Genomic DNA, 14,455 nt, shown 5'->3' with positions numbered 1-14,455 from the left:
GGTTATAAAGCTATGGGAGGGGCCACATGATCACCTACCCCTATCCATTCCAGAGTGCTGAGTGAGCCTTCATGGGTCTTCGACACACAGTCACAACTGTTCTGAGGATAACAGCAACACCGTGTCTAGAATTTTACAGTATGTATCCTTATACTCCTCATACCTACCCTTTTACGTTCTTTTCTTTCCCTCTTTTTAATGTTCCCTGAACCTTTGGGGGGTGTTGTTAATACAGAGTGTCCATTTAGGGCTGAAAACAGCTATTCTCACCCTATTGACCAATTATACCACCCCGCAATTATGACTGCTGCCCAACACTTGTCAGCTACCCTTTTATGAAAGTTGGCAATGTTACATAGTCCTGATAACACATGTAAGTTGGAATATAGTGCACAATGTTGAGACCTGAGTTATTGCCTCATATTCATGTCCATGTTTTCTAAAGCACATAAGGACAAAAATCTGCGAGACTAGTAGAGACGATAATAAGGCTTCATAGCGGAAGGGGATTTTACAATCTTTCCTCCCCATCTTCAGCCATATTCCCCGAGCCATAGATACATGAGTTATGATGTGCAGATCTATCTGTTGACGCTGGGCTCCCCTGCATTTTGTCCTGTTGTGTTTTTCTTCAGTGGTCTCTATTAGTTTTAGAGTGAGGTTTCTTTGATGAGGGATGGTAGCCACACTTATCTGTGGAGATAACAGTAAGATTTAGAATGTAGTTAAGAAATTACCCTGGTCTGTCAAAGTGGCGCTGAGTAGATTTCTAAGATGTATAGCCTCACTAGCCCTGGCTAGCTGGCTAGCTGTCCAGTACCAGGCATGGATTCCCTTCTGTCTGGTGGCAATGACATCCAATGAAACAGCAGCTGGTTACCACTGACATGTAAACACCACTTATTGTAATTTTATGCTTCATATTTATATCAAATTGTTACTGTGTGTCTTCCTACTTATTTCTACTTTTACATAACTCCATCAACAAATTGCATCAAACCTTTGCATTAAGTTTTTTGTCTCTTTAGTTTCTTTAAAATGAAGCAGTTTCTTGATCTCTGTAGGCTACACTTCAAAATTGGTTTATTTCTCATTTCTTTACAATTATATTTAGGTTATACATTTGTCACAGAATTGTCATAGACACGTAATTGTGTTTATTATGTTCATAGTATCAGACAATACTGTGAGGGTTTTCCCAGTACTGATTTTATATATATATATATATTGTGTGTGTGTGTGTGTGTGTGGTTAACTTTGCTTATTGTTGAACTTTTAAAAGTAGCATGTCACATCATTTAACATTATGTTTGATGGATAAGTTTATTACTCTTCATTTGTGCATGAGTATGTCATAATGGTTCATTTACTCCTGTTTATTAATGCTATTCTTTTATGTGGATACAGCATAATACATTTATTCATTTCTATAGATCTATATGTATTTCTCAGTTTTTGATTATTAGAAATAATGATTGTCTAATTCCAGCACTCAGCAAGCAGGTGGATCTCTGTGAGTTTGAGGCCATCCTGGTCTACAAAGTGAATCTGAGACAGCCAAGGCTACCCAGAGAAACTCCATCTAGAACAAAATAAAACAAAAAATAAAAGGAAAGGAAGGAAGGAAGGAAGAAAGGAAGGAAGGAAGGAAGAAGAATTACTTCATCCTTTATGACTCAAGTTTGTGGTGTCTTCAGAGAAAAGTTCTGGAGATTAATCAAAATCAATGCTAGTAGTCCATAATGCTTGGAGGTCTGTGGGCACTACTAAACATGAAATCCAAAAAAGCTAACCCATTATATGACATGGACTTTTAATTTGATAACCTATAATAACAGAGGGTAAGCAATTTTATTTTCATATCAAAATATGTATTTTTATGAGCTGTCTACAAGTAACAGGATCCCATATGATTTTAAAAAGGTCTTGAGTTTTAGTTCCCTTTCCCCACACTGCCTCACATTTCCCATACCAGCTGGTAGTGACCTGGAGGCTTCATTCTTACTGCCCAGCTTTCAATGTGGTGGAAGATGCTATAGATACTGCTAGAGGAGAAGAGTGATCACCAGTCTCACCCTGCTGTGAATTCTATGATCTATATGACTGACCCAACAAGACATATCCACTGGTGCAATAATGACATGAATGCTATGGGAGCAACCAAGCTCTTTCTAAATTGGATTTCAGGCTCATTTCATGAGATGGAACCCTCCCTTGTCACTGTTAACAGGACCAAGAACTTAGAGATATACAGGACAAGGCCCTACGGAAGAACCCACTACTATTACTATGTAAATGGTAAAAGTATTAAAATAACTCCTAGTAATGTATAGTTATATCAATCGATTGGTTTAACTTTCACCCCTAATCAGAGAAGCTTCTATTTGCTGTGAATGGGTAATTAACACAGAGACCCACAGTTGGTTAATATGACTACAGAGTAACCAGCCCTACCTGGGAGATTTATACTGCATCCTTCTTCTAAAGGTTCAGGAATCAGGGGGAGTTCCAAGATGATGGTGCCTATCACACACTGTATCTGATCTACTGCACGGAGACCAGGGACCTGAATGGAGCCACAGACTGCTAGATCTATAGAACTCTAGGTGAGTTGGGTCACCCATAGCGCAGACCACTGGTGGGCCTGGTCTCAGGTCAAGCAACAGACCACAGGGGTCCTGAACTCACTCTCCAGATGCTCGAATGGAATCCACCTGTGGGCTGCAGCCTGTCTATAAAGCCCAAACTCAGTGTGTGGGACAGTGGTACACTGGAGCCCCTGGCCTGAGGAAGTCTCAGGGAAATGGGTGAATCTACCCTTAGACCCCTCCATCCACCCCACACCAATTTTCAGAGGACCCTGGGTCTGCTTAGAAACTGGGTCCACCTAGCCCAGCTAGAGCTCATGCAGTCCTAGGCCAGAACGGGGCCAAATTGGAGCTGAACACAGCCAGACCTGGGCAGTTAGAACCCAGCTTGGACAGTTCCCAAAGCCCCAGCAGGATCTTCCATGCTCTCAAGAGAGGTTGGACCCTCCTGAGATGTTTATACTCTGGTCTAAAAGGCAGCCACAGCTCAGTGGGTCTGACTCAGGCAGGGTCTTGAATACAGAGCCACGAGAAATGCAGGCGGCTTGAAGCAACTTGCCCAGCCAGAGTGCGCAGTGCCCATTGTCTGAAACAGTCTCCATCTGTGGGCTGCAGCATACCAAGCCTCCAGACTCCAGCAGATAGACCCCAGCTGGATCAGTTTCCACAGCCTCGGCAGATCTCCCACACTCTCAGGAGAGTCTGGACATCCCTGAGGTGTCTATACTCTGGTCTAAAAGGCGGCCACAGTTCAGTGGGTCTGAGGCAGGCAGAGTCTTAACTACAGGGCCGTGGGAAACGCAGGCAGCTTGGAGCAACTTCCCCAGCAGGAGAGTGCCACCTGCTTCACTTAAAGATCTAAAAATGAAAATGCAATCTGTGATGAAGGAACACACAGAAGAAAACATGATAGAAAGGCCCTAGAGAAGAAAGTAAGCAACACAGAGGTGGCTTTCTCTAACAGAGTCCAAGAAATCAAGGAACGAATCTCAGGACTTGAAGATACAACCGTAGAACTGGAAAAAACCATCAAATAAAGTGTTAAATCTGAAAAGTTCATGACACAGAACATCCAAGAAATCAAGGACACCATGAAAATGCAAAACCAGAGAATAATAGGCATAGAGGAAAGAGAAGATGCCCATTTCCACAGCCTAGAAAATATCTTCAACTAAATCATAGAAGAAAATTTCCCCACTCTGAGAAAGGAGATGGATATAAACATACAAGAGGCCTACAGAACACCAAATAGAATATACCAGAAAAGAAAATATTCCTGACACATAATAATAAAAACACAAAATATACAGAACAAAGAAAAAATATTAAAAACTACAAGAAAAAAAGGCAGAGTAACATATGATGGCAAACCTATCAGAATTACACCCAACTTCTCAGCAGAAACCGTGAAAGCCAGAAGGGCCTGGACAGAGGTCCTGCAAATCCTAAGAGTTCACAGATGCCAGGCCAGACTACTATACCCAGTGAAACTATCAATAACCATTGATGGAGAAAAGAAAATATTCTGTGAAAGAAACCAATTCAAACAGTATCTATCTACAAATCCAGTTTTACAGAAGTTACTAGAAGGAAAACTCCACCACAAAGGGACAAGTTACAACAAAAGCTACACAGGAAGTAGATAACTACACCATTACCAAAACACAACCACACAAACTGTCGACTGTAACAAACATAAAAACATGAAGAGACTTAACAGTCACTTGTAATTAATATGTCTCAACATCAATGGTCTCAATTCTTCAATAAAAAGACACAGACTAACTGAATGGATGCATAAACAAGACCCAACATTCTTCTGCATTCAAGAAACACATCTCATCCACAAGGACAGACATTACCTCAGGGTAAAAGGCTGGAAAACAATATTCTAAGCAAATGTTTACAAGAAGTAAGCTGGTGTAGCCATTCTACTATCTAATAAAATAGATTTTTCAACCAAAATTAATCAAAAGGGATGGGGTAGGATACTTCATACTCATCAAAGGTAAAATCAACCAAGATGACGTCACAATTCTGAACATCTGTGCTCCAAATACAAGGGCACCCACATTTATAAAAGAACTATTAACAAAGCTTAAACCACATATTGATTCCCACACATTAATAGTGGGAGACTTCAACATCCCACTGTCACTGAAGGATAGGTCATTGAAATAGAAATTAAGCTGAGAAATAACATGATTAACCAACACCATGAATCAAATGGATCTAACAGATATCTACAGAACTTTTCACCCAAACACAAAAGATTATACCTTCTTCTCAGCACCCCATGAGACCTTCTCCAAAACTGATCGCACAGTAGGTCTCAAAGCAAGCCTCCACAGATACAAGAGGATTGAAATATTACCATGTATCCTATCAGATCACTGTGGTCTAAGGTTGGATTTAAACAACAGAAATAACAAAAAGCCTACACACACATGGAAACTAAACAAGTCTCTACTTAATGACACCTGTGCCAGGGAAGAAATAGAGAAAGAAATAAAGGACTTCCTGAAGTTCAATGAAAATGAAGGAACAACATACCCAACTTTGAGGGACACAGTGAAAGCAGTGCTGAGGAAAATTCATAGCACTATGTGCCTTTAAAAAGGAATTGGAAACATATCACATAAGCAACTTAAGCCTCACATAAGCCCTAGAAAAAAGAAGCAGAAACACTCAAGAAGAGTAGCTGTTGGGAAATAATCAATCTCAGAACTAAAATCAACAAATTAGAAACAAAGAGAACAATTCAAAGAATCAACAAAACTAGCAACTTGTTCTTTGAGAAAATCAACAAGAAAGACAAACCATTAGCCAAACTAACTAAAAGATAGAGAGATACTAACCAAATCAAGAAAATGAGAAATGAAAAGGGAGACATAACAACAGACACTGAAGAAATACAAAGAACCATAAGATCCTACTTTAAAAGCATATATGCCACAAAATTTGAGAATCTAAGGGATATAGACAATTTTCTTGATCTACTTGCCAAAATTGAATCAAGATTAGATAAACAAATTAAATAGTCCTATTTCTCCAATAGAAATAGAAGCAGTCATTGATAGTCTCCCAACCAAAAAGAGCCCAGAGCCAGATGGTTTCAGTGCAGTATTCTACCAGACCTTCAAGTAAGAGCTAATACTGATACTCTTCAAGCTACTCCAAAAGATAGAAATGGATGGAACATTACCAAATTATTTCTATGTGGCCACAGTCACTTTGATATGTAAATCTCACAAAGGCCCAACAAAAAAGGAGAATTTCAGACCAATTTCTCTTATGAACATCAACGCAAAAATACTCAATAAAATACTCGCAAAATGAATACAAGAACATATCAAAGATATTATTCACCATTACCAGGTAGACTTCATTCCATGCATGCAGGGATGGTTTAGTATATGGAATTCCATCAATCTAATCCACTATATAAAAAAACTGAAAGAGAAAATCCACATGATTATTTCCTTAGATGCAGAAAAGGCACTGGATAAAATTCAATACCTATTCATGTTTAAAGTTTTGGAGAGATCAGGAATACAAGTCACATATCTAAACATAATAAAGGATATATACAGCAAGCCAATAGCCAACATCAAATTAAATGGAAAGATACTCAAGGAAATTCCTCTTAAATTGGGGACCAGACAAGGCTGCCCACTTTCTCCATATCTCTTCAATATAGTACTTGAAATTCTAGCCAGAGGAATAAGACAACAAAAGGAGATCAAGGAGATACCAATGGGAAAGGAGGAAGTCAAATTATACCTATTTGTAGATGATATGATAATGTACATAAGTGACCTCAAAAAATCCACCAGAGAACTCCTATAGTTGATAAATACCTTCAGCAAATTGGCTGGATACAAAATTAATTCCAAATGTCAGTAGCCTTCCTATATACAAATGACAATCATACAGAGGAAGAAATTAGGAAAACTACACCTTTCAAGATAGCCACAAGCAATATAAAATATCTAGGAGTAACTCTAACTAAGCAAGTAAAGGACTTGTTTGAACAAAACTTTAAATCTTTGAATAAAGAGACTGAAGATGCCATGAGAAGATGGAATGACCTCCCTTGTTCATGGATCGGGAGAATTAACAGTAAAAATGGCCATCTTACCAAAAGCAATTTACAGATTCAGTGCAATCCCTATCAAAATACTTACACAATATTTTTAAAGACATTGGAAGGTCAATTCTCAACTTCATATGGAAAAACAAAAAACCAAGAATAGATAAAACAATCCTATACAATAAAAGATCCTCCAGAGGAATCTCCATTCCTGATATCAAGCTGTACTATAGAGCAACAGTAATTAAAACAGCATGATACTGGCCCAGCAATAGGCTGGCTGATCAATGGAATCAAATCAAAGCCCCAGAAATGAATCCACACACATATGGTCACTTGATTTTTGACAAAGAAGCCAAATCTATTCAATGGAAAGAGGAAAGCATCTTCAACAAATGGTGCTGGTCTAACTGGATGTCTACATGTAGAAAAATGCAAATAGACCCATATTTGTCGCTATGCACAAAACTCAAGTCCAAGTGGATCAAAGACTTCAACATAAAACCAGAGACACTAAATCAGTAAGAAGAAAAGTGGGGAAGAGCCTGGAATACATTGGCACAGGAGACAACCTATTGAACAGAACTCCAACAGCCCAGGCCTTAAGGTCAAATTTAACAAATGGGACCTCATCAGGCTGAGAGGCTTCTGTAAGGCAGGAGAAACTGTTAACAGAGCAAAGTGACAGCCCACAGACTGGGAAAGGATCTTCACCAACCCTACATCTATCAAAGGTCTAATATCCAAAATATATAAGGAACTCAAGAAATTGAACACCTCCAAACCAAATAACTCAATTAAGAAATGGGGCTCAGAACTAAACAGAGAATTCTCAACAGAGAAATATTGAATGGCTGAGAAACACTTAAAGAAATGCTCAATGTCTTTAGTCATCAGAGAAATGCAAATCAAAAGGACTCTGAGATTCCATCTTATACCCATCAGAGTGGCTAAGATCAAAAATTCAAGTGACACCACATGCTGGAGAGGATGTGGAGATAGAGGAACACTCCTGCATTGCTGGTGGGAATGCAAACTAGTACAGCCACTTTGGAAATCCATCTGGAGCTATCTCAGAAAACTGAGAATAGGGCTTCCTCAAGACCCAGCTATTCCACTCCTTGGAATATACCCAGAAAATGCTCCACCACACAACAAGGACATATGCTCAACCATGTTCATAGCAGCCTTATTCATAATAGCCAGAACATGGAAACAGCCTAAACGGCCCTCAGTAGAAGAATGGATAAAGAAACTGTGGTACATTTACACTATGGAATACTATTCAGCTATAACAAGAAAAAAACCAGGAAATCCAGAAATTTGTGGACAAATGGATAGAACTAGAAATGATCATACCGAATGAGTTAACCCAGAAGAACAAAGACTCACATGGTATATACTCACATATAACTGGGCACTAGCCCAAGAGGCATGTCCCATGAAATTCTTCACTTTCCAGGAGATTGAGAGAGATGTGAGGACATCCTACTGGGATTCTAGGTAAGGGAAATGTAGGAGATGGGGAAATAGACAGATCCACAGGATCTTAGAAACCTACAAGAAGAATATTGTAATGGGTGGATCATGAACCAGGGTTGTCTGCCCAAACTATTGCATTAACCAAGGACAATACAAGTAGTAAGCATAGAACCCCTCTAAGTTATTTTCAGTGTATAACTGGTAGGGAAAGGCAAGTCAGTTTTCATAGGGGATGCAAGACATGAGAGGTTACTCATGCCTCACTTCTAACTCAGGCTTATATAGACAGTACTAAGTAGACCAAGTAAGTTTTGTAAAATAGAGAACATAGAATTGAGAGGAAAAAAGTTGGGGAGCTAGAAAAATTTTAATGAGAGAAGTGGGTGTATGCATTTGAAACATGCATTTGTGAAATCCTCAAATAATAAAAGGAAGACAAAAATGTGTGAATGTTATTCCTCATATTCTTGTTTATGTCTTTTGATGCATTGTCACATTTGGGGGTATGTTTCTATTTGTGGGCATCTGTTATCTGCATTATTTGCTATTTGTTTGTTCATTAAGTTTTCTAGAGCAATTGCACCAAATCACACCACCATTAATTGTGTCTACATATTTATTGCCCATGTTCTTACTAATATTTTTATAGTCAAATGTTGAGATAGCTAAATTTTATTAGCTTTCATTGTGGCCTTATTTGTCTTCTAATGTCAAGTGAAATCTAGTATATTTTGTATTTAGCAGCTTGAGTATTTTTCTTTGAAATTTGTTTCCTTAATATGCCATTTTGCTATTTCTTTTATAAAACCAAATCATTTTCACACGCTGATTGGTAGAAGTTCCTCTTCCTCAGCAATGTTCTTTATCAAAGTAGGCATTTCAAACACACTGGGCAACCTGGAATTACATTTTTTTAGTCTTAATAATGCCTTCTGATGAGTAGAACTCTCAATTTTAGCAAAGTCAAATTTATCAATAATTTTCTTTATAATGAATGTTTTCTATTTTGCTCAAAATATTTCCACATGCTATTGTTAACATATTCTGAAATACTTTTTAAACACTGACAATGTAACATATTTCTATTATTTTCATTTTTTATTTATTATATCTTTTTCAGATTACATCATGATTGTTATCCTATCATTCATATCTTCCCATTCCCACCCTCCCTCCCTCTTCCTCTTTATTTCCCTCCTCTAGACCTCTGACTGGGCGTGTCTCCTCCTTGACCATCTGACCACAACCTATCAGGTCTCATTAGGATAGTCTGCATCCTGTAGGGCCTCCTTGCCAAGAGGAGATCAAGGGCAACATAATGCATGTCAGAGGCAGTCCCCACTTCCCATCCCACTCCTGCAACCTTGGAGAATGAGATGCCAATTAACTGTATCTGAACAGGGGGTCTAGATTCTCTGCATGCATTATCCTTGGTTGGTGTATCAGTTTGTGCAGGGACCCCCGAGGTCCACTTCCGCTGGCTTTGGTGGTCTCCTTGTGGTCTCCTGACCCCTCTGTGTTCTCCTGTCCTTCTCACTCTTCCATACAACTCTCAGCACTCTACCCAGAGTACAGTTGGGAGTCCCAGCATCTGTTCTGATCCCCTGCTGGGTGGAGTGTCTTAGAAGACATCTATGTTGGGTTAATATCCACTTATAAGTCAGTATATACCATGCATGTCTTTCTGAGTCTGGGTTACTTCACTCAGGATGATTTTTTTTTCTAGTTCCATCCATTTGCCTACAAATTAAATGTTTTTAAGCATTATTTATTAGATGTACTGTATTCTGCCTACATGTATGCCTATAGGCCAGAAAGGGGCACTAGATCTCATTATAGATGGTTATGAGCCACCATGTGGTTGCTGAGAATTGAATTCATAATCTCTGAAACAGAAGGCATTGCTCTTAATCACTGAGCCATCCCTCCATCCCCTCTGAATAGTTCCTTGTGGAATTTACATTACTCAACTTTTACAGTTCAGTCAGTAATATATCTGGAATCAGATTTTGTTAGTTATGTACCTTGTAGGCTGAGGTATCCTTACAGATATTCAATGAATTTAGTACTATTTTTTGGACAAAGTGTGCCTTATATGTGCTATTAATTAGACACTATACATGTTTTTTAAGAATGTATCTTTAAATTTTTTTATTTTAGTCACTAACCACCTAGCTTTATGTACAATCTCACTGTCTGCTAATGTTACTGATCTAGTTTTGTCCTTCGGGACTGCATTTATTATTATTATTTTAAATACTTACATTGTAACATAGATTTACAACCCCTTATTGATTTAATATGCAGAGCAAAATTCTTCCATCACATTTCCAGGTTAGTTTGGAGGTAGTAGATATTAAAAGATTCTGAGATGCTGCAATAGTTTCAGCAGTTTCCCCCTCTAACCTCACACTTACTTGGCATTTCCGGTGTGGCTGTAAGATGCCTGAGTATGCTGAGCAACAGTGGTGCAGGTGCTAAGGTGTGCTTAGACTGCTAACATGGATTTTGGACTACTCAAGTGGCTGGGTTAACTCCTGAGGAACTGGGTGAGTTCTTATTCTCAGGAGACTGGAAGAATTACTAGAGATCATTTACAAAATGACTCCGTCTCTTGTGCTTTGCCTCTGTCATTCTCTTTTCCACCTCAAGTGGAAGCAACAAGAGTGCTCTCTGGATGCTGGCGAGAGGCAGGTGCCATGCTTGTGGTCATCCCAGCCTTGAGAAGGATGAGCCTCACTCAGCCTCCTTTCCTCTTAAATTACCCATTTTCTTGTAATCTGTCACTGCAACTGAAAATGTAATAAGATAGAGGCTGCGGGTATCCCCAGACACTTCCACTCTTTTTCCAGAATGTTTGGTCTATGGCCTAACTGCTTTAGATATTTTTGTATTTGCTTTCCAGGGCTGTCATTACAAATTGTCACTCATTTGCAGTTTGCCTAGACAAGAGTTATATATCAAAATCTCATATATATGTTAAAAGAATATGTATTGTGAAGGTCTTAGGTGGAATGTTGTATTCATATAAAGCCCACTACTTGGGCTGTTTAAAATTTCTTTATCTTTATTGACATTTTTCTTAAATTTTAAAAGATTGAGTTATGCAAAACTCTCCATCTATATTATGGACTTGCCTATTTTTACTCTTATTCTCCTGAAATTTTGCTTCATATATTTTTGAATGAGTCAAATAAAAATTACAAGTGGCCATAGTCAGATTAAACTCCTGAACCAGGTCCCAAAAAGACAAAGTAGTAAGGGAGTCACTCATGCTCAACTTCAAAGTTCCCAACCTAAACTGGATAGATTAATGTAAGCATTCCTTCCAAGAAGTCAGGAGAGAAGGAACAGCTGTGTTTCCCAAGCAGGTCACTTTCAGGAGGGATGATAATGAAATTCTATTCTAACTGATATTTCTATATTTAAAAAAACCCACCACAGTAGTCAATGTCAACCAATGTTACTTTTCTCCTGTCTTGTTTCTCTGTCCCTGCCTTACACTGAAGGTATCTTTGAAATGACTGATGTACTTTTCACAAATTTCTTCTGTTTCACATAGCCCTTCACTCAGGACCAGTATCTGCTCATCAGAACACTCAGTCTGTTTTATGGAATGAAGCATGAGTAATTCTAGAATGGCAAACAGAGCCAGCCAAGAACATTAAGTTATTGCAATCGTATCTTTTGACAACTCTGTGTCACTATAGACACACAAATTTAAGATAGAAATAACTTTATCTCAAATTGACCATCCACTCAAATAATTTTCTAGTCATTCTTTTACTTTAAAATTCAATGTTTTAAAATTCAGTATTCAATAATATTCAGATAACCCATGCCAGTCTTCATGGCTGGTATTTATATACATATCTTCCTCTTTACCCTTTTCATTTAAAGCACATCTACTAAGACTGCCAGTTTTGGTGTGGACATATCAAGAGTAGAAAAATAAAGGTGTTTATCCTTTTAAGAAAAAATGTGCAGAGGGTAAAAGAACAACGTTTTGTGAAATCTCACAAATAACTATGCTAAAGAGAGATATATACCAAATGCTTCCCTCCTCCCCTCTTTTAAAAATCAATCTAAGCAGGATCCATCATTTGCTGCATACAAGAAACATACCTTAACAACAAAGATGGATATTCCCTGATAGTAAAGGACTCAAAAAAAAAAAAAAGTTTTTCCAAGTAAGTGAACCTAAGAAGCAGCCCGGTGTGGTCATTCTAATATCTAATAGACTTTTGACCAAAATTAATCAAAAGAGATGGGGAAGGGCACTTTATACTCATCAAAGGAAAATCTACCAAAAGGACATCTCAGTTCTGAACATCTATATCCCACATTTGTAAAAGAAATATTACTAGAACTTAAATCATACATCGAAACCCACATTAACAGTGGGAGACTTCAACACCCCACTCTCACCAATGGACAGTTTTTTTGAGGTAGCAACTAAACAGAGAAATAGTGAAACTAACTGATATTATGAATCAAATAGACCTAACAGATATCTATAGAACTTTTCACCCAAACACAAAAGAATATACCTTCTTCTCAGCACCTCACAGAGCCTTCTCCAAAGTTGACCATATACTTGATCATAAAGAAAGCCTCAACCAATACAAGAAAATTGAAAATAATGCCGTGAATTTTATCAGATCACTATGCATTAAACCTGGACTTAACAACAACAGAAACAACCGAAAGCCTACACACTTATGGAAACTGAACAACTCTCTACTCAATGACCAGGCCAGGGAAGAATTAAAGAAAGACGTTAAAGACTTTCTAGAACTCAATGAAAATGAAGACACAACATACCCACACTTATGGGGCACAGTGAAAGCAGTGCTAAAAGGAAAGTTCATAGCACTAAGTGCCTTCATAAAGAAATTGTAGAGATCTCATCCTAGCAATTTAAAAGCACACTTGAAAGCTCTAGAAAAATGAAGCAAATACACTCAAGAGGAGTAGGAGGCAGGAAACAATCAAACTCAGGACTAAAATGAATAAGTTAACAACAAAGAAAACAATACAAAGAATCAATGAAACCAAGAGCTGGTTCTATGAGAAAATCAACATGAAAGACAAACCCTTAGCCAAACTAACTAAAAGGCAGAGGGAGAGTATTCAAATCAATAAAATCAGAAATGGAAAGGGGGACAGAACAACAGACATTGAAGAAATCTAAAGAATCATTAAGTCTTTTTTTTTTTTCAAAAACTTGTACTCTATAAAATTGGAAAATGTAAACAAAATGGGGGAATTTCTAGATAGATACCATTTACCAAAGTTAAATCAATATCAGGTAAGCTAATTAAATAGTCTTATAACCTCTAAACAAGTACAAAAAAATCATTAAAATTCTCCCAATGAAAAAAAAGATTAGGGCACAGAATTTTACCAGACTTTCAAACAAGAGCTAATACCAATATTTCTTAAACTATTCCATAAAATAGAAACATAAGAAACAGTGTCAAAATCATTCATTCTATGAGGCCACAGTCACCCTGATATGTAAACCACAAAAAGACTCAACAGAGAAAGAGAATCCCAGATCAATCTCCCTTATGAACATTCACTAAAAATATTCAATACTCTCAAACAGAATCCCAAAACACATAAAAAAAAACCCATCATCCACAACAATCAAATACATTTCATTCCAGGGATGCAGAAGTGGTTCGACATATTAAAGTCCATCAATGTAATCCAAATAAGCAAACTGAAAGAAAAAAATCCCACATGAACATCTAAGTAGATGTTGACAAAATTCAACACCCTCTTCATGTTTGTCTTGGAGAGAACCAGGGATAAAAGACACATACCTAAACACAATAAAGGCAATATATAGAAAGCCTGTAGCCAACATCAAATTAAATGGAGAGAAACTTAAAGCAATTCCATTGAAATCAGGGACAAGTCTGCTCACTCTCTGTATCTCTTCAATATAGCATTGGAAGTCTGAGCTAGAGCAATAAGACAACTAAATGAGATCAAGGGGATACAGTCTGGAAAGGAAGAAGTCAGAGCATCATATTTGTAGATGATATGATAGTGTACATAAATGACCCCAAAAATTCTACCATATAACTCCTACAACTAATAAACACCTCAGCACAGTGGCTGGATACAAAAGTAACTAAAAAAATCAGTAGCCCTCCTTTATACAAATGATAAATGGATTGAGAATTAAATTAGGGAACCAACACCCTTCATAATAGTCACAAATAATATAAAATAACTTGGTGTAACTTCAACAAAGCAAATGAAAGACCTGTATGACAAG

The 14,455-nt window shown here is 37.7% G+C and overlaps 1 pseudogene; it reads right to left on the bottom strand.

Annotated features, from left to right (window-relative positions):
• Positions 1–351: 351 nt before the first annotated feature.
• LOC127186900 (guanine nucleotide-binding protein G(i) subunit alpha-1-like) overlaps positions 352–14,455 on the bottom strand; it is a 196,287-nt pseudogene continuing 182,183 nt past the window's right edge.

Source organism: Acomys russatus, chromosome 3, assembly GCF_903995435.1.
Source record: "Acomys russatus chromosome 3, mAcoRus1.1, whole genome shotgun sequence".
In the NCBI taxonomy this organism is placed as follows: domain Eukaryota; kingdom Metazoa; phylum Chordata; class Mammalia; order Rodentia; family Muridae; genus Acomys; species Acomys russatus.
This window is presented reverse-complemented; position numbering and strand designations above follow the sequence as displayed.